The sequence below is a fragment of the Alligator mississippiensis genome, chromosome 5 (assembly GCF_030867095.1).
Source record: "Alligator mississippiensis isolate rAllMis1 chromosome 5, rAllMis1, whole genome shotgun sequence".
NCBI lineage: Eukaryota > Metazoa > Chordata > Crocodylia > Alligatoridae > Alligator > Alligator mississippiensis.
In genome coordinates this window covers 88,478,265-88,498,214 of record NC_081828.1, presented here as the reverse complement: position 1 = coordinate 88,498,214, position 19,950 = coordinate 88,478,265, and positions in this window count along the sequence as shown.

The following is a 19,950-nucleotide window of genomic DNA, read 5'->3' as shown; positions in this document are numbered from 1 at the left end:
AACATCCCATGTCTACATGTATGACCCTATAGGCCTCAGGAAACAAATTAACTTTGCAACAGGGTAGTACTTGTAAATGCAAGTACTATCCTGCTGTGGAGTTATTTACTCTGCAGCAGCACACATGCAGATGCTAACATGGCTGGGTGGGGCATGACATGAGTGCTTTAGTGAGAGGGGCTACCTGCCAGCTAGCCCTGAACTGGAGCACCCTTATGCCCCAGCCACTCTGCAGCATGCTGAGCCAGGCAGGAGCATCCCTGGGCTGGCAGGCTGACCCCTGGGGCCCCCTGCCAGCCAGGACTGCTCCAACCCAGCTCAGTGTGCTGCAGTCCCAGACACGTGTTCAAACAGTGTGCCCAAGAGCAATAAATCCTGGCACAATAAGCGTCAGAGTTTATTGTTTTGAATGAATTGCACATGTAGACATGCCCAGTATGTCTGAACGGATTAAATATTTTTTCCTGGCTATAATTAGATCAGGAAAGATTTGTGGCCTGGTAAACAAATATACCTCTGGGGGCAGGAAGCCCACTTGGTATGTACTCCTCAAGAATCCAATGGAGCATATATTAAATAGCCAGATAAGAAACCATACTTATGATTTTAAGAGCAAGTATCTGCCTCTAGTTTTGGTTTTTTGTTTTTTGTTTCCCAGTCATAAGGAATGACTTTAGGCTCTCAGTCAGTAGGATGAGTGGACTAGGCTGACAAAAATAAATAAATAAATAAAAAAATTGCAGAAAGCCCTGTTAGAAAAGTTAAGGCAGGGGCTGCTTTCTAACCTGTTGAACTGTATAAGAACTGCATTCCTAGGTTTAAGATCAAGGGTATGATCAATTATTATTTTAATATTTCCTTGTGCTTGTTTATTCTTCTCTCTGTTTGTATCTCAACATATGACACATTTCTTATGTTTGATCTGGTTTTTATAACAAATCCTTTTTGTTATCTTTTATAACTTACTATTGTTATCAGCAAGTGTGATCTGAGAGCATTTGACCACACAAGCAGGCCTCCTCCAAGGAAGGAGGAAATTTATCATTCTGAGATCATGACAAGGCCGGGGGGGGGGGGGGGGGGCGGGATTCATTTAGCTGGAAAAAGCCCCTCTGCTAAGAGTTGGCAACACCTAGGTAAGGGGGGAAAGCAAAGATGCCGTTGGTCAGGGAGGTGACTTTTGGAGCATCCCAGTCTGTTGCCACTAGTCAATTAGCAAATGGCAGAGGGGGTTGGGGACTGAGGGAAATTCCTCAGTGTGAGAATGCCCTGGGATTATGTTTCAAAGGCACACCTGACCATGTCCTGGGTCATGGTGTCACAATTATATTCCCTTGTTAGCATCTTGGTTTTATGGCTGACAATTTTAGAGTAGAGCTAAGTATTATAAGAGAACTTAAATAGCAATGAAAGAACCATAGAACCATACTGAAGAACCAAGAGGATAAATATGCAGATAAATGTATACATAGTACAAATTCAAGACCATACTAGTATGTATGCTGCAAACTGTGTATGTAGAAGACTTCAGTATATTGAGAAAGAGATATAGGATGGTTAGATCTAACTTCATGGGAAAAAGTATCTTAAACTTTATAGATTTTAATGCATTTTTAATGCAATGCCAGGTCAGAGAAATAGCTGCACCTGGGAATGGTTAGTGTTCCTTGATCTCTCATTTTATGTGCAGAATAAAGAGATCAAACCAACTTCTAAAAACACCTTAGAAACAGGGTTTTTTTTTGTAGAAAAGAATAGGCTTCTCTTTTTTTATACCTGTTAAACTGAAACATTTACAAGATGTAAAGTCCCTACTGGGATTGTAATATGAAAATTCGCTCACTGGTGCATGTTTCTTTAGGAAGCAAAAGTGTCAGCAACTTGATTGATTTAACTTTTCCTCTCCCCTTGTCCAAAGATGAGAGCTCTCTAAAAAGTGCAGTGAAAATATTTTATACAAAAGGATTTTGTTCTGTTTGAATCCAAATTAGAAGACAGACATGTTGCTATGTTGAGAGCTGCACATACTATATGATGCTGTATCACCAGAATAAGATGATACTATGTTCCTACTAACAGATGCCTTTAAAAATATCCTGATGGACAACATTAAAACGTAGTGGTTGGTTTAGAATTTTGTATAGGTGGGGAAATCTTTGGAGTCCAGAAATAATTATGATGTTTGGTAGGCTCAAATGGGGAAAACAAATTTGCAAAAAAAAATGGAAATAATTTATGGAACCGGTCCCCAAATCCCTATACCTTTTGGCCCTGTGGGCTATGCGAGTGGTACAGGGCCAATCCACAGACTGGATCCATGGGGTAGACCCCCCAAGTCAGGCCTCTCATGCTTAGATCCCACCTCATGTTACCAGGTTCCAGGCCCTATACCACCAAGATCCCACCTCACACCACCCTGCCCCACTTAGTACATCCAATCTAGTGTGCAGGGCCATGCTATCTGGCCTTCCAGGCTCTCTATGGGTCTGGAAATCTGTTATCTGGGGAGTGACAATTAACACTGCCACTTCTTCCCCATTGCCAAATTTTCAAACCTGTGAGTAGCTCAGTTGGCCAGATGACATGGCTCCATGTATCAGGCCCATGGGCTCAGCGATTGAGCACCCTGCACTAGACTATGATGGCCTTGGCTATGCCCTATTTCAAATTGAGTGCAGTTATTTGCTAAGTGAGGTAATACTCCCCATACCTAAGGATGGCATAATTTAGACCCATAACATTTTGCCATAGGCATGAAGAAGGAAAGACTGAAGTGCTATTTATTACAGACCAGTCCAAGTCTACAATACAATTGTTTCCTGTATTGGTTATATATTCTATTAAGACTGGGAAACCCTGTCTCAAGAACCCTTCCTGTTATCTTCCAAGCCAGATTGTAGTACAAGGGCAAAGACATTTTTTTTTTTTTTATCATTCATGATACTTCTCAACTTCTTCTTAGCTTTCATAGTTTTCATAGATTTCATAGACATTAGGGGCTGGAAGGGACTCCACAAGATCATCGAGTCCAGTCCCCCTGCCATAGGCAAAAAGTCTGATGGGGTCAAATGATTCCAGCAAGATAAGCATCCAAACGCCTTTAATGTAAGTCAATATTTTGCTGATGGAGTCACCTTATTTCAACTATCATCTTCACTCCTGCCCCCATCTCCTCCAATCAGAGTCATATTGTTAATGAAAATATGTGGTAGTCAGCAATTTGATGACATTTTTCACAGCTAGACATACTAAAATTAAACTCTTGCTCACATTCCTGATTCCAGAAAATAGATGATAAACACCCACATTCTATCACATATATTTAATGTAGGCCTCTATATTTCTTTGTTTACCAAATATAATTCATTTAAACTAAATTTCCACCTGCTGTTGTGAGCTGCTCCTCTAGTGAAAAAAAAATCTCTATAAATTATGACTCTTACAATATGACAAATCCTATAGAGAAAGATCAGAACTGAAGTGGGAAGCTTCTGTTGGTCATCTAGTTCTTAAGAAAAATAGATCCCTGACTATATACATTCTTTCCATTTTGTAAATTGAACATCACAGTGTCAATGTTAAAAAAACTTCATCCAACTGATTTCTCTGTATGGCATATAGGTTAGACATACAAAAAAGGTTTAGGCACCAAGTGCCACCTATTTGTCACCATTTTAGTGCCAAAATAATAATAAAAAAAAATGTATGTTCTCAGATCTCTGGCCCATAGAAAGTCAGGGTTGGAAGGAACCACAGGAGGTCATCTAGTCCACCCCCTGCTCAAAGCAGGACCAGCCCCAACTAGATCATCCCAAGCAAAGCTTTGTCTAGCCAGGTTTTGAAAACCTCCAAGGATGGAGATTCTACCAGCTCTCTGGGTTACCTGTTTCAGTGTTTTACTACCCTCCTCATGAGAAAATTATTCCTGATATCTAACATAAACTAACCTTGCTTCAACTTGAGACCATTGCTCCTTGTTCTGTCATCTGCCACCACTGAAAACAATCTAGCTCTATCCTCTTTTGAACCCCCCTTCAGGTAGTTGAAGGCTGCTATTAAGTCCACGCTTAGTCTCCTGTTTTCTAGACTAAATAAGCCCAGTTCCCTCAGTCTTTCTTCATAAGTCATATGCCCTAGCCCCCTCACCATTTTCATCAACCTACTCTGGACCCTCTCCAAGTTGTTCACATCCTTTCTGTAGTGGGGGCCCCAAAACTGAACACAATACTCCAGATGTAGCTTCACCAGTACTGAAGAGAGAGGAAGAATCACTTCCTTTGACCTACTGGAACACATCTACGAAAGTCCAGGATACCGTTAGTCTTCTTGGCAACAAAGGCACACTGCTGGCTTATATTTAGCATATTGTCCATTGTAACCCCCAGGTCATTTTCTTCAGAGCTGCTGCCCAGCCAGTCAACTCCCACCCTGTACCAGTGCATGGGATTGTTCCATCTGAAGTGCAGTACTTTGCACTTGACCTTGTTGAACTTCATGAGATTCCTTTTGGCCTAATCCTCCAATTTCCCCATCTGCAGTTTAACCCAGAGGTTCCTACGATTTGAGGGTACCTACATTTTCCATAAATGAAGTTGCTCAAGTACCTCTCAGTACTTCCTCAAGGCATGCCTGAAACTGATTAAATCTTGCCAGCACTGAAAACAAGGCATGTAGTTCAAATCTTCCCCTCAAATATGTATTTCTTTGCCTGTCTTTCCTTCATACCCATATCTGGTATGTGGTCTTCAAGCAAAGCTTCTAGGTCAGGCCCTGCATAAAAAAGGTCAGGTGGGGTAGTTTAGCCCTTTATATCCAGTAACATAGCAGTTAGGGCACTATCCCAGAATATAGGAAATCTGTTTCAATTCTAACCTCAGCTCAAAGGGATTCACACCTGAATGTTCTTATCTCAAGAAACCATATGGTATTCCAGGAAGGGGAGAATAGGTAAGGAGGGAGTAGTTGAATTTTAATTCTTCCTTGTAAAACTCTTAAATGTGGCACAGAATCATAAAATAGTTCATGGGCCACAAAAAAGTGACCATAACTGTCTAACTTAGTACTTACTTACTCACCTAGTAGGAAGACCACCTCATTTCCAGTCCTAGTTGCAGTAAATATTTTATTTAAAATACTTAATGCTTATTTAGGATCTCATTGGCTTTATCTAACCCAAATAGCTTTAATAAATTAAGTTTCCCAGACTATGTAAGATGCCTTACATTTTTACCCTACTATCCTCAAAGGTCTTTTTGTCTTTAAACTTGGCTAGGTTTTCTTAGTACTCATGCATGCTATGCCACATGCTGGGTTATATGTCAAAATGGATGCAAAGTTAGTTTAGTTGCTTTTTATTGACATTTATATTTACTGAATATGTGATTCTCCCTGCCAAGAGAGTTAGACAGGGAACCATTTAAAGCAGCAGAAGTCATAGATGGGATGCACAAATGAGTGAAGTTGATTGAAGGAGATGAAAATCTCTAGTTACAAAGGGAAAAAAAAAATAGGAGGCCTTTAGAAAGGGTGATTACATTTGTTCAACCTGGGTGACTACATTTGCTTTACTTTGTTTTAGTTCTCAGCCTTTTTCTTAAGAGAAACAACAACAATATTTTGAATAGATATGTTCAAAATATACATGTGAACGCAAAATCCCTCTCTCTAAGAGTACATAGGGGCAAGAGCTTTACATTTTTTTGGCTTTCTGCCTAATATTGCAAAAAATGGATGTCCAATAGGGGGTGTGTGAAATGGGCCATATTCAATTCAGATTTGGATTTGGCCCAAATCAGGAACAGTGATTCAATTCATTGATTTGGATCACTGTCCCTGATTCAATTTGGCCGAATCCAAATCTGAAGATTCGATGCTGATTTGAAAAATCAGCGATTTGGCCACAGACACAGCTTTTCCGACATAGGCACAGAACTACTTCCAATCCACTTCTGGGCCTGCTGGGGAGTGAACAGGGGGCCCCCTGCAGTCCCCCAGCTCACTGATCAGCTGTGGGGGGATGCTGGGTGCCCCCTCAGATCCAGGAGGCACCAGTCACCAAGCTGGAGTACTGGGGGGTCCCCACATCCAGCTCCTCGGCAGACCCGGAAGTGGACTGGAAGTGCTTCTGGTCCACTTCTGGGTCTGCTGCCAAGTGCACTGCGGAGCCCACAGTGCTTCTGTGGGACATTCCATCCACCCCAGCATGTCAGCATTCACGAGCCACCTGGTACCTTAAGGTATATAGAAAAAACATTTAAAGCTGTGCCTATGTCTGAATCACCGAATCTTTGCAAATCTCTCCAAATTGATTCAGAGGGTTCCAGTTCAATTTGGAGAGAATAAAGGTCTCCTGGTTCAATTCATATTTGGAGATTCGGCCATTGAATCGGGCCTAATTGAGTCAGGGACCAAAGCTTTGCACAGCCCTGATGCCCAAGTTCTCTATAAGCCAGGTGAGAACCAGTTGGGTGGAAAGGGAAACTGTGCCTTCTAGATCTTAACGTTGCTTTGTGAAGATCTTTTTGCAAAGAAGACTTTAATAATCATTTTTTAATAATATTATAAAACTTGCGATCATCTTGCCCTTCTAGGTAAGGAAGCAACAAATGTCTATGAATTAAAAAATGTATTCATAATATCAGCAGCTTGAATACTGGTAGCAATAATTTTATGAATAAGTAAAGCTTATATAGTCAAATAAGGAAAAAGTAGAGCTGGTTGGGAATGGTTTTTCTACTTCGTGGTAAATTCAATGGGTTTGAACTTTTCCCCATTTCAGAATGAAACAAAAACAGTTTTCGTATTTCCAGTGAAACCAAACAAACTAAACTAAATTAAAAACAAGGTCATTAAAAATAGAATAATCTCATTCACTTTATATCATATTGTATGAAACCTGAAGCAATAGCAAGGAAGAGAATTTCAATTTTTAAACAACATTTCATGAAACTGATATATACATATTTAAATATTTTTTGTAAAAAAATGTGATTGGAGAAATAATATTCTCCAACAGAAAATCATGCTAGTGAAAATATTTCTGAAAATATTCTGAGGAACAGAGGTAGAGCCAGAGTTTTAACATTATGATCATACTTCCTTGTGGATTGCCTTCTAATAATTTCCAAAAAAATATTATGTTTATAGAATACATCATAGATTCAAGATGTACTGAAAAGTCATTTGATTTCATATTTATCAGCTGGTCAATATATTTCAGCACTTACCAGCTTCCACTCAGGAAGATTCTTCCTGCATATGTAAACAATTCTTCTCAGTTTAAGAACTCCAATTTCTTACATTCACATTTCTTTAACAATAACAAATATTAATTTATGGCATTTAATGGTGACTATGCATTGTATTACTTACTTTTTAATTCTAATTTTAACCTTTTGAACTTCAACAGATAAGTCAAAAGGTAGCTAAGACAAAGTAAAATAAAAATATCTGGATTTTTTTAACTTAAAAAAAGTCAGGATAAATTGTACATTTTCCTTACTTAATATCTAAAGTGGTTTACTTATTTTTCTTCCTTTTTAAAATCTCAAAGAGTACACCATCATTCTTAAGATTGCCTCTTCCCATACACTATTCATGAGGATGTACTGATGGCAGATATCATTTGTCATCATAAGGATAAGATTAGACAAGAAAATATAATGTTGGAAAAACATATTTCAACAATACACAGGAGGGAGAGACTATAATAGAACCTTTAACACACTTCATTTTTTCCTATTTTCCTCTACATAGAATGTGTTTTCTTTCTGACATTTGTAATATGGCTTTTAGACAAACTAGCAGTGCATTAGACAAACAATGATTGGAAAGATGGCAAGCTTTCGTTTGTTGGAGCACTTCAATCTATTTATTTTCAACAAGGTCAAAAAACTCCTTTAATTCAGCTTTGTGCTTGGCTGATGATAAAAAAAAAGTAGCTGTATGCTTTGACATAAAAAATAAAGTACCTCAGCATCAAATAGTAAGCATTTTACAGCATTGCTGCTCGTTATGGTGTATAAATTTAGGATAGTGACTAAACTAAACTATGTACCTGTCACACACAGTGCTCTCAAAGTGTTTTTTTGATCTGAGTACATAACTCATCTATGCCTAATTTGACTCTCTGTATTTAACATCAGCCACAATAAAACAGAGGAAGACTAATTGTAGAAAATTTTAGAGCCTCAAGCCCTTTTAAAATAAGATCACAGAATCATAGAAAAGTATGACTGGAAGGGATCTCATGATGTCATGTAGACAAGCCTGTTTCTCAAGGCAGAATCATCCCTGAATAAAACACCGCAGACAAGTGTCTGTCTAACTTGCTTGTGGGATCTCCAGCCTTAACATTTTCCAAAACTTCTCTATGTAAACTGCTCTAATGTTTGACCATCCTCATAGTCAGAAAGTTCTTCCTAAATTTCCTCTGCTGCAGTGTCCAGGCACAGCTCCCAATCTTGTCCCCTACAGCCACAAATAAAAGTCTCTCTCTATCTTCCCTATAATGACACTACAGATATTTGAACACTTATCAAATCCTTTCTCAGTCTTCTCTCCTCTAGAGTAAATAACCCTAGTTCTTTCAGTTTTTCCTTATCAGTCATGTATCCCAGGCCACTTATCATTTTGGTCATTCTCCACTGAGTTCCTTCTGATCTGTCATTTTTGTTACCCTGTGTTGGATTCTTTCCAAACTGTCCACAGCCTTCTTGAATATGGGGCCCAACACTGGACACAGTATTCCTGATGAGGTTTCACTAGTACAGAATGAAGAAAAAGAATTACTTTCCTTAATTTGCAAGTGACACTCATTTTAATACAACCTGATATTCTGTTGGCTTTTTTTGCAACAAAAGTACATTTGGACATATTCAGCTTCATTCTATCCCCTAGGCCTTCTTTTGAAACTACTACAGCCTTGCAAGTCATTCCCAGTTCTGTATTTGTGAAAACAATTATTCTGTCAAAAGTACAGGATTTTTCACTTGTCATTGCTGAATTTCATCTGGTTGATTTTGAACCATTTCTCCAGCCTATCCAGGTCATTATGGATTCTAGCCCTGCCCTTCAGAGGGTCTGCAATGTCATACATTGCTATACATAAATTCACTTCCATTTTATAAATGATTGAACAATACCAGAAGATGTTGAACAATACCAGATTCAGGATAGACCCCTGGAGTACCCCACTTGATACCTCCTCCCCAACTAGACATTAAGTCTTGATGACTATTTATTGAATGTGATGATCTAAACAAAATAGACAAAGATCAATAATTATTTTACTTAAATTGTTATTTCTTAAACTCTGTTTAACACAAATGAAATACCATAATCTAGCAGATATATGGAAAAGTTCAAAACACCTCACTCCTTCCAAAATACCATTCCCACTAATCAGGAGTTTCCCAGGCACAACTAAATTAAACCATGACTTTGCATTTACTAAACTAAAATTCTGTAGTTTATGCAAGACGGTGAAATATCTGGACATCAGTTGTCCAGGACTTATGTCTGCAGCAATCCACTGACTGGAATTTTTTCTCTAGAAAAATGGTGAGCAAAACATCTATGCTATGTTGATGACATATGGCCTACTAACAGCATGCCAAGACACTTGGTTTCCTTTACCTACCCAATACACATAGCAAAAAGTCCCTTTAAAGCATCTCCATTTGCATGGGAATTTAGTTGAAGATGTTGGTAAGTGCCTAATACATTTGCTTGGGCCCACTTCTCAAACAAGTGGCTTTTTACTGGTGTTAACACCACTGACTCCAAATGAAATGATTCTTGTCTTCCATTACCATGCAACAAGAATTAGGACTATCACATTTATTAGAAAGATCTGGTCCTTTGATATTGCTTATTCTTTAGCCATTTCTCTGTGTTTAGCAAAGACTTTGAATGCTGTGATATGCTTTCATTACAACTCAATAATGAATTATGCAACTGGCATCTGAAAACAGCGATAAGCTTTTGTATGACAGACCACTTACAGATGTAGTATTTATTTTCAGCGAGGTCAAAAAGATCCTTCACTTCTCCATTGAATATAGCTAGTGTTGAAAAGTGGCTAGCTAGTATACTTTGATTGTAGAAGTCCATCATCATCAGAGGATAAACATGTCACTGTTCTAGTAGTGATACATAATATATGTTGAGGATGGTACCTAAGGGGAGAAAAAAAAAAATATCTTTCCTATACCATTTCCAAAAGACTGACTTTTTTAGTTCCTTTGAGGTATTGCCACATGTTTTATATTAGAGATCAACTGGAAGAAAAATATCCATTGAATTACCTGCTCCATATAGGTGTTCAATCAATTGAATGTACACAATAATTCTGGATCTAGTTCCTGTGATCAGAATTTACTTCTAGCTGCCAGAAAGTCCTTTCATCTTAGCATATATCACAACATTGCCAAGAGCGTCCTTTAGTGTATATTATAGCTTACCCTTACTATGATCCTCACAGTTTTAAGTTTACTTGTATTACTGTTCCTAAATTCAGACAGTCATTGATAAAATAAACATGGCTATAATCACACAATAAAATAAACATGGCTATAATCACACAATTTAGGTAATGGGCCAACATTGCATATGGAGTGGCTTAGTATTAAAATAAAATGTATATTCAAAAAATTGTTAAAGGAAATAATACTATAATAATTTGAGAAGATGTTAATAATTTAGTTGATCATTGACATTCCAGAAGTTATGAAGCTGATAAGGGCCACACGCACTTTACTATAGCAGCATATCATTAACTAAGCCTAGTAAAAATAAATAAACAAATAAATAAAAGCATATTTTCAAAAGTTTAAGACTAAAACCCTTTCATGTTGAATATTTCATTAAGAACGTGATTTTTAATTTTACCTATTTGAATGTAGAAGTCTTCCCTTTTGAGGGCTCACCTTTTTCCTATTTTCCATCTTGTCACTTAAAAAAAAATGCTGGAGGAAGGGAACATGGAAAACCGGAAAAACAAAAACCTAAGATCTTTTAAAAATGTAATTATATACATATATACATATCTATTTTATATATAGATCTTTAAAAAATATTTATTGGTAGATGGATAGGTAGATAGTAAGGCTGTGTGGAATTTCACCGGCTGTTTCATTTTGATGCTGGTTTGACTCATTTCATACTCAAAACAGTGAAATCAAAATGAAAGGAAGGACTTTGAAAAAGTCTCAAAATGAAACAAGGGCAGTCAAAATGTTTTGAAAGTTTCAAAACATTTCAAGTTTCGAAGCTGAAGCTGGGCTTGCCTTCAGGGAAACAGAGAATAAGGAGAGGGAGGGGGAAGAGGGGAGAAGGACACAATGAAAGCATGCCTTAGCGCACATGCTGGAGAAGAAGCTCCTGAAGGAGAGAAAACAGAGAAATAGTTTAGATTAAATGAAATGGAACTGTGCTTCTGAAACAAAACAAAACTCAAAATGAAACACTGTCTTATCAAAATGATGAAACAGAAGTCAAACAAAACAGTACTGTTTTCCACAGCCCAGATAGATAGATAGATAGATAGATAGATAGATAGATAGATAGATAGATAGATAGATAGATAGATAGATAGATAGATAGGATATCACATTTTTTTTTTCATTTCCTAAGAGTCCATCAAGCCAGAAAGTCCTGAAAGAAATACTAACTACCTCTAATTTTGAACCATGAAACTTAACTAGCAGTCAATAAATTGCATGCAGTATTACCCTACCTAAATTAACACTGAGAGAGGAATAAAACTTGAAGTAATGCTGTCTTTTTGCTTACATCACAGAAGAGTTCTGTACCAGGGCTCTAAGGTGCCTGCTACTTGGAGAGCTGAGATAAACACCCAGGTGCGGGTTGCTAACACAACCGGTTAATGAGGGGATTGGCCGCACCTGCACCTGGTCAGCTGGCTGGAGGAGACTGGGCCCTAGTCCCATATAGACTCCAGGGCTAAAGCCAGGAGGGCAGTTCCTTGCCAGCAGCCAATGGGGAAGGAGCTCTCCCAGAGTAAGAGGGGAGAAGCCAGAATGCAGGTATAACCCTGAGATTGGGGAAGGATGGAGCACCCCTGGTGTGGCTGGAATAATGTTATAGCCAGGCAGCTAGGATTTATGTTATAGCCCAGGGGCTTGTGTTTTGTTTGCTGTTTTAACTGGTGGCTTGCGTGAGGCTATTAGGGGATGGAGGAGGCCTCATAGGGGACTCACAGTAGCGTGGGGACCCCAGCCCCAGAGAGGGGGCAGTGAGGACAGGCCCAGAGGGGGAGACAGAGAGGGTGCAGCTTTTGGGGGACACAAACCCCAATGTTTGAAGGAGGATTTAAAAGGCCAGGGAGGCCTGGTGCACTGCAGTGCAGTTGTATTTTGTTTTTTTTTCTTGTTTGGACTGACAGGGGCAGGTTCGGGGTTGCACCCTGGTTTTGAATGTGTGCCCCTCTGGTTGTGGGTCCAGCTTCTGTGCCTGTGGGCCAGGGAGTGCTGGGCTCCAGAAGGGAGCAGGAAAGGGAGGCCACAAGCCTCCAGGCACTGGGAAAAAAAAAAAAAAAAAGGCTAGAGCCTCGGAGTCAAACTCTATTTAATGGGTTTGGACGGGGAGGCCTAGCCAGAGAAAACAGGGGTATGGCCATAACAGGAGAGACCCCAACATACCCAATATAATAGGCAGTCTCCCACTCGCATAAACAAAATTTTCCATCAAAATGTGGCAGGAGAAATTAGGGCAGGACCGAAGAATTCCACTGCAGGCTACAAGGGCACCCCATGTAAGGTGCAGATAACCAGAAAGATGGTGCCAGGGAAGGCAACCTGTTACAGTGGTGCATTGGCCGGGAAACTTCTCAAGGTAATGTGTACCCTGTGATGATGGTTGACCCGAATAAAATGAAGAACCCTTGGGTCCAAGACGGAACAGACCCACAGCTTGGACGTAAGGGCAGAACAACTGAGACAGGAGCTCAGGTGCTAAGTGGTCCAGGGCCAGCAAACACAGTCAGAGAGACAACAGACATTGAGAGAGAAGAGGGTGAAGGACAGATTTCATAGATTCATAGATATTAGGGCTAGAAGGCTGGAAGGTACCTCGGAAGATCATTGAGTCCAGACCCCTGCCAAAGGGCAGGAAGTTAGCTGGGGTTATAGGATCCCAGCAAGATAAGCATCCAGTTTTGTCTTAAAGGTGTTCAATGAAGGCGCTTGAACCACTTCTGGTGGCAGGCTGTTCCAGACCTTGGGGGCTCGGACAGTAAAGAAATCCTTCCTTATGTCCAGCCTGAAACGATCTTGTAGTAGTTTGTGACCATTCGACCTCGTCATCCCTTGGGGCGCTCTGGTGAACAAACATTCCCCCAGATACTGGTGGTCACCCCTGATAAACTTGTAGGTGGCCATCAGATCACCCCTGAGCCTGCGGTTTTCCAGGCTAAAGAGCCCCTTCTCTGTCTCCTCTTAGTAAGACATTTCTTCACACTAGCGTATGTGATGAACCAGAGTCTAACATGGCTTGTGTTTTCCATCCCTCAAGCTTAACATCTATCGTCAGCACTGACATTTCCTCTCCTGGTTCTGGATAAACCCTTGCACCATACCCACAAGTGCCTGCGGGGGAAGCTGTGCAGGACATCAATTTATTTTGGTCCTCCTGGACTATGCGAAAAGGTATCTGGAGGCAGTACCTATGCAGATGGTGTCCACAATCAAGGTGTTAGAAGAATTATTGAAGATATTCTTCAGAGTGGGGCTCCTGAAAGAAGCGTTGACAGACCAAGGGACTAACTTTACATTGCATGTGTTTGAGGGGGTAAGCAAAACTCTGGGAATCAAACACCTAAGGACCACGGTATACCACCCCCAAATGGATGGACTAGTTGAGCAATTTAACAGGACCTTGAAACAAATGTTAAAAAAAATTCATGGTAAAGAGCCCCCAGAAGTGGGACCAGATGCTACCACCCTTATTGTTTGCAATACAGGAGGTACCCCAGGCCTCAACTGGCTTTTCCCCCTTTGAACTGTTGTACGGGCGTCAACCAAGGGGCATCCTTGATTTGGAAAGCTGGGAAGAACAACAAAGCAAAGACCAGAACCTAGTTCAATACATGTTGCAACTGAGAGAACACCTGGAATCAGCATGGAAGGAAGCTCTGAGAAGTCTGAGGGAGGCCCAAGAGCAACAAGCAACCCAGTATAATCGAGGGGCTTGAGAGAGGAAATTTGAATTGGAAGACCGCATACTGGTTCTCATACCGGATCAGGAGAGTAAGCTCCTAGCACGCTGGCAAGGCCTTATGAAATAATATGCCAAACAGGGCCTATGGATTATTATGTATATCAACCCAACAAGCAAAGGAAAAAACAGATATATCACATTAACATGCTGAAGCCATGGCAAGAACGAGAGGGCCTGTGCTTGGCCCCCCAAATGGATGAACCCAAACTGGGACCCTCCCTGTGGGAGAGGAAAGGGGAGAGTGAAGTGGAAGTGGCTCCCAGACTCTCAGAAGAACAGAGATGACAGGCAAGGGAACTAGTGAAGGAATATACAGACATGTTCCAAGAAGTCCCCGGAGAGGCTCAGGGTGTGATACATCGAATAAGGACACCTCCAGACCAGGTGATCCATGAAAACTGGAGGCAAATCCCACAACAACTCCAAGACCCGATAAAAGAGGAACTTAGGATGATGCTAGAGAAAGTCATAATATAAGAATCTCAGAGTGAGTGGCGCAGTCCCATTGTGGCAGTGCCAAAGCCCAATGGGAAAATTAGGCTTTGTATTGATTTCTGACAAGTAAGCGCGGTGGCCAAGTTCAATGCATATCCAATGCTGAGGGTGGATGAAATGGTGGAGAACATAGGGCAAGCCAGCTATATCTCCACGTTGGATCTAAGAAAAGGCTACTGGCAGGTACTCTTAGCACCTGAGGACCAAGAAAAGACCACCTTCGCCACTCCATGGGGCCTGTTTCATTTTTGACGTATGCCATTCGGTTTAAATGGAGCTGCTGCAACGTTTCAATGGTTAATGGACAGAATCCTGGCTCCGCATGTGGGGTACGCTGCAGTGTATATAGATGACATTATTGTGTATGCCCCAGATTGGCCAGGGCACTTAACAGCACAGCGGACAGTATTGTAGGATTTAAGGAAGGTCGGGTTGACCACCAAAGAAGTGTGTAATTGGAAAAGAAGAAACACGGTACCTGGGGTTCCAGGTAGGAAGTGGGAAAATATAAACATTGTTGGATAAGGTGGAGGTAACAAGGGAGTATCAAACTCCGCGGGCAAAAAGGCAAGTGAGGGACTTTTTGGGGATCATGAATTATTATAGGAAATTCATCCCTCAGTTCGCAGAGTTAGTAGTGCCTTTAACCAAAATGGTAAGGGCAGTGGCGCCAAACAAAGTGAGATGGACATCAGAAGTGGAAGCAGCATTTCAAAAGGTGAGGGATGCGCTGTGTACACAGCCACTATTATATACGCACGACTTCACTAAACCATTTGTGGTGTTGACCGATGCATCCAATTGGGCTATCGGTGCGGTGTTGGGCCAAGTGGAGGGAGGAGAAGAACGTCCGATAGCATATATCAGTAGAAAATTACACCCTCCAGAATGAAATTATGCAACCATAGAAAAGGACTGCTTGGTGATCAAATGGACCATAGAAATGCTGCGATATTATCTATTAGGTCGGAAATTCATGTTAATCACAGACCACACTCCTCTGTGATGACTACAGAGTATGAAAACCGACAACGCTAGGCTGATGAGATGGGCCCTCAGTCTTCAGCCATACTGCTTTGAGATGGAGCATCATCCTGGGACTAAGAATGTAAGTGCCAATTTTTTTGTCAAGATAATATGAAGAGGAAAATGTTCCCGAAGAGAAAAAAAGACCCCAGACAAAAGAAAAGAGAGGGGGGAGTGTAACAGGGAACCTGAGCCCTGTTACTAGAAAGCAGGCCCACCCCTTTAAGGCCCGAACCTTCTGGGCATGAAGGACTGGTGTAGAAGGGGTTAACAGCTGGGCCGGGCGAGCTAGTCAGCTGACCAGAAGAAGCAGGGCTACAAGAACCCAGGGCAGAACAGTAGTAGGGGGCCCAGCAGCTGGAGGGGAAGGAGTGCATCCCAGAGCTCCAGGGAAAGGCCTGGTGAGTGGTCCGAAAATGGGAAGAAGATAAGGAGATCAACTGATGGGAAGTACAATCTACCAAGGTTGGCTAGTGTGGGGGGACTGCCCACAGCGGGGCAAGTACCATAAAATCCCACACAGTGTGCCTTGGGGAAAAGGCGAGTAGGAGGCACCTGAAAACCTCCGCCCCTGCGTACTGGAATTGTCAGTAAGCAAGCACAAGAAGTTAAAAGGACAAAGACAAAGGAGATGCGATGGACAAGAATTAAGACCCATCATGGTGAGTCTGGGTCTTAAGGGTGGAGGTGTGTAGCAGGGCACTAAGGTGCCTGCTACTTGGAGAGCTGAGATAAACACCCTTGGTGTGGGTTGCTAGCACAACCAGTTAATGAGGGGATTGGCCGCACCTGCACCTGGTCAGCTGGCCAGAGGAGGCTGGCCCCTAGTCCCATATAAACCCCAGGGCTGAAGCCAGGTGGGCAGTTCCCTGCCAGCAGCCAATGGGGAAGGAGCTCTCCCAGAGTAAGCAGAGGGGAGAGGCCAGACTGCAGGTACAACCCTGAGATTGGGGAAGGATGGAGCACCCCTGGTGTGGCTGGAATAATGTTATAGCCAGGCAGCTAGGATTTATGTTATAGCCCAGGGGCTTGTGTTTTGTTTGCTGTTTTAACTGGTGGCTTGGGTGAGGCTATTAGGGGATGGAGGAGGCCTCATAGGGGACTCACAGTAGCGTGGGGACCCCAGCCCCAGAGAAGGGGCAGTGAGAACAGCTCCAGAGGGGGAGGCAGAGAGGGTGCAGCTTTTGGGGGACACAAACCCCGCTGTTCAAAGGATGATCTTAAAAGACCAGGGAGGCCTGGTACACTGGAGTGCAGTTGTATTTTGTTTTGTTTTTTTCTTGTTTGGACTGACAGGGGTGGGTTCGGGGTTGCGCCCTGCTTTCAAACCCGCAACCCTCTGGTTGTGGGTCTGGCTCCCATACCTTTGGGCCGGGGAGTGCTGAACTCCAGAAGGGAGCAGGAAAGGGAGCCACGAGCCTCCAGGTACTGAAACAAACAAACAAACAAACAAACCTAGAGCCTTGGAGTTAAACCCTGTTTAGTGGGTTTGGATGGGGAGGCCTAGCCAGAGAAAAGTGGGGTATGGCCATAACAGGAGAGACCCCAACATACCCAATATAATAGGCAGTCTCCCGCTCGCATAAACAAAATTTTCCATCAAGACATGGCAGGAGAGATTAGGGCGGGTCCAAAGAATTCCACTGCAGGCTACAAGGGCACCCCATGTAAGGCACAGATAACCAGAAAGATGGTGCGAGGGAAGGCAACCTTTTACAGGTTTCCTCTGTTTTATATTTGATGTTAATTCCCTTTCCTCACATCTCTATATTAGAATTTTTCTACTCAGAGCATCTGATGATTAATTAAATCTGTTTAGCTAGATTTCATGTTCACCCATCTACCAAGAGAATGAAATGCATGACTTACATCAGCATCTACAAAAAAATAACTTCAGGCCCTTAAACAGGTACAAAACCCTTAAACAATGAGCAAAGCAGGATACTGTTCTGTGATATGTTCTGCTGGTATCCAGCAGCTATGTACACATACACAGATCTGTATGTAGGCACAATGGGTTTGCACAAAGCTACTATGTTTTCAAAGACGAAACCTTTATGAATTTAATTGTGTAGGCTGAGGTCTTATAGATCCTACTTTATTCATTAAAGCAGTCACTTTAATCAGAGAATGCATTAAGGAAGGTCAAAGCCAAGGCCAACCAACCTGATGCTGATTAGAACATGGATGTGTTTTTGTACAGCTTCTCAAGAGGCTTCTTTAGATTTGAGAAGAGAATGATTTTCAGCATCAAACCACATGTGCCCTTTACTCCTGTGCAAAGCTCAAGTCAATTACTGTGATTAGAAAATGAAATGCAAATACTTCTGAAGAAAGAAAATGAAGTGAATATTTTCATGAGTTAGTGCTTATATCAGCAGGCAGACAACAAATAGTTCAATTACACTGGTTTCCAGGTTATTCCAAATAAGGCTGTGTTAAACTAGGTGGTCTTTGGCAATAAAAAAAAAAATATTAGAGAAATTCCTTCTTCCTTGAATGGATGCATACTTTCCAGGCCAAACCAATCTCTCACATCTCAGAAGGCAAAAACTTCCAACTTATTTACCTGTATGCCTCTTGTGAAATAAAGTAAAAAATATTCTTATCTCTTCATAATCTCCTTAGTTTTTATACAGATTGCAGGTATTTGATATGTAACTTCAAAATTAAATTTTAACCATATTCACAACAATAACTTCTCAAAAGCATAACATGATCTAAATAAAGCACACAAAGTAAAGCATCAAAAATATATAATGATAATTATAGCAATGGTTATAATACCGTATTTTTTCGCATATAATTCACGGGTTATACAAGTTCCTACATTCAAAATGGATGGGTGCAGGCTATACAAGGGTACAGGCTATGCAGACCCCTTCATTCCCAGCACTGCTTCCCCACAGGGCCCAGGTGGGCCGGGATGTGCCGCTGCTGCCGTAGGAGCCAGAACAAGCTGGGCTGTACCACTGATGCTGCAGGGGCGGGGACGGGCTGGGCTGCGCCGCTGCCATGGGGGCTGGGGCACAGGGTGGCAGCGCAAGCAGGCTGGGGGGCCACAACAGGGCCTCGCCCTTCTTCTCCTTCTTGCCCAGGGGTGCTGTCACTGCCACCGCAGCCACCACCTGCCAGGGCATGTCATGGATGCCAGCTGAGACCAACGCGCTGATCGCCGTATGGGGCAACGAGCGGCTGGGTAATGAGCAGTCATTACCTCCCCCCCCCCCCCCCCGGTACCGACACTATCAGGTGCAGGGAATACATGGGTGTGGCCTATACATGGACTATTCTCCGAAAATAAAATTTTCCGTGGGTTATGCATAGGCGCGGGTTATATCTGTCTGAGGGCTATATGTGGAAAAATACGGTATATGTTTTTTTCTGAAAAGGGAAACCTGCAAATGACAGGCAAATACATGGCATTGGTTTCATTATTAAGAACCAGATTGTCAACCAAATGACTGAATTCCCTATTGGCATGAATGAGTGGCTCATGACTTTCTGCCTCCAACTGACCAACAGGTTAATTCCCTACCATAATCAGTGCATACACCCCAACACTCAATGACAAGGAAGAACAGAAAGAGCAGTGGTATGCTAACCTTGATGAAATCCTGACTACCATCCTAAAACAGTACAAGGTCATCCTTGGAGACTTCAATATGGGAGTTGGCTGGGGCTTTAACAAGTGGAGAGGCACCATTGGGAAGGAAGGAGTGGGAAAGGCCAGTGCCAATGGTATCCTCTTATTCAGTATATAAACAGAACATGACCTTGTCATTACTAACATTATCTTCAGACAATATGATGTTGTGGGGGCTTATCTCTGACTGAGGGTTTATAATCGGCAGCTTGGAACCTTCTTAATTGGATTCTTTCTCCCCCCCGCCATTCTCTCTCACATTTGACTCACTGAGGTGAAAGCTGACTCTCGCCTGTCACATCTTGATTTTTGTTGTTGATGTTTCATAGATTCATAGATTCATAGATGTTAGGGTCGGAAGGGACCTCAATAGATCATCGAGTCCGACCCCCTGCATAAGTAGGAAAGAGTGCTGGGTCTAGATGACCCCAGCTAGATGCCTATCTAACCTCCTCTTGAAGACCCCCAGGGTAGGGGAGAGCACCACCTCCCTTGGGAGCCCATTCCAGACCTTGGCCACTCGAACTGTGAAGAAGTTCTTCCTA